The sequence below is a fragment of the Belonocnema kinseyi genome, chromosome 8 (assembly GCF_010883055.1).
Source record: "Belonocnema kinseyi isolate 2016_QV_RU_SX_M_011 chromosome 8, B_treatae_v1, whole genome shotgun sequence".
Lineage (NCBI taxonomy): Eukaryota > Metazoa > Arthropoda > Insecta > Hymenoptera > Cynipidae > Belonocnema > Belonocnema kinseyi.
Genome location: NC_046664.1, coordinates 4,938,918 through 4,941,075, shown reverse-complemented (window position 1 = coordinate 4,941,075; position 2,158 = coordinate 4,938,918). Strand labels below are relative to the sequence as shown.

The 2,158-nt window shown below is 20.2% G+C and overlaps 1 protein-coding gene across 4 annotated transcripts in view; it reads left to right on the top strand.

Moving 5' to 3' along the window:
* LOC117178046 (nuclear factor NF-kappa-B p100 subunit) overlaps positions 1–2,158 on the top strand; it is a 79,428-nt gene that overhangs the window by 63,565 nt on the left and 13,705 nt on the right. The window lies entirely within an intron of this gene.

Below are 2,158 nucleotides of genomic sequence, written 5' to 3'. Positions count from 1 at the left end.
AAATCTTTGTGAAATATTAAAAATCTTTTTAAAACTTTTTTTTAAAGATTTTTGTATCTCAAATATTTTAAATGTTTAAATGCTTCTAAAATCTTGGTGGATTCGTTTAAATCTTTGAAATCTCCATAAAATATTTTGAAATATTTTCAATTTTTTTTAATCTTTGTGAACTATTTGAAATCATTTGAAAACTTGTAATATTTTGGAATTTTTGGAATGTTTTAAATCTTTAAAAAATATTTTTAATATTTTGAAATCTGAATTTATGTAAATTTTTTTGAATCTTTTAAATCTTTGATAAATATTTTTAATCTTTCTGAAATCTTTTAAATCTTCTGAAATGTTTTTAAATATATTTTTTTTTAAATTTGAAATCTTTTAAAATCTTGATGTCTTTGTAAATTATCTTTATTTCCTATAAATCTTTGAAATCCTTGTGAAATCTTGATGAATTCTTCAAAGTCTTTGGAAACTTTTAAAATATTTGTGAAATATTTAAAATCTTTTGAAAGTTTTGTAAAATTTGTGTATCTGAAGTATTTGTGAATTATTTTAATATCTTTAAAATTTTTTGAAATCTTCGTAAAGTTGTTTCAATGTTTCGGAAATCTTGGTGGATTCTTTTAGATCTTTGGAATTTTGATGCCTTTGTGAAGTCATTTAAATCTTTTTAAATTATTTTATCTCTTAAAATTTTTTGAAATCCTTGTGAAATATTTATGAGGTTTTCGAAATCTTTTGAAATAATTAAGATCTTTGTTAATTTAAACAAAAAATTAATATTTTGAAATCTTTACGAAGCATTACAAATTTATTGAAAACTTGTAATATTTTTGAATCTTTAAAATCTTTCTGAAATCTTTCAAAATGTTTTGAAATAAATATTTAAAATGTGTGAAATATTAAAAAAACATTTGAAATATTTTTTAATCTGAATTCATGTGAATTCTTTTAAATATTTTACATTTTTTTGAAATCTTTTAAATCTTCTGAACTGTTTTAAAATCTTCATGTCTTTGTGAACTCTTTTAAATTTTTGTGATTTATTTTGAAATCTTTGAAATCTTTGTAAATTATTTTAAATATTTTGAAAACTTTTAATATTTTGAAATCTTTAAAAAATATTTGAAATATTTTGGAATCTGCATTCATGTAAATTCTTTTTACTCTTTTAAGTCTTTGTTAAATATTTGAAATCTTTCATAAATCTTTTAAATCTTCTAAAATTATTTTGTTATCTTTTAAAATTTTTTGAAATCTTTATAAAGCATTCCAAATTTTTTGAAAACTTTTAATATTTTCAAATCTTTAAAATCTTTCTGAAGTCTTTCAAAGCTTTCGAAATGTTTTGAAATAAATATTGGAAATCTTCATAAAATTGTTTTAGTTTTTCTGAAATTTTGTTGGATTCTTTTTGATCTTTGAAATCCCCATAAAATATGAACTATTTGAAATAATTTGAAAACTTGTAATATTTTCGATTCTTTAGAATGTTTGAAATATTTAAAAAATATTTTTAATATTATGAAATCTGAATTTATGTAAATTTTTTTTAATCTTTTCAATCTTTGTTAAATATCTGAAATCTTTCAGTCATTTTTTAAATCTTCTGAAATCTTTATAAATTCTTTGAAATCTTTTCAAATGTTTGAAACCTTTAAGAATTCTTTACAAAAATTTTTTTATTTTAGAAATCTTTTAAACCTTTTGAAATTTTTGTGAAATATTTTAAATCTTTTGTAAAATTTTTGTATCTGAAATATTTGTGAATTATTTTAATATCTTTAACATTTTTTGAAATCTTCATAAAATTGTTTAAATGCTTCTAAAATCTTGATGGGTTCTTTTAAATCTTTGACATCTCCATAAAATATTTTGAAATATTTTCAATTTTTTAAAAATCTTTGTGAACTATTTGAAATCATTTGAAAACTTGCGATAGAATAGAATATTTATTTCTCCATGTACATCCTCCTTGGACTTTTACATATACTACAATTATACTACTACCTCCTCACTTACTTCTTCTTTGGAAAATTTCTCAAATTGGCTCGCCTATCTGCAGAGACCGATATTCAGTTTCCCCGACAAAGTGTTACATAACTTTTCTACTAAATTGGGTCCATACCTATCTCCCACCCATTTCTCTACTTCATCA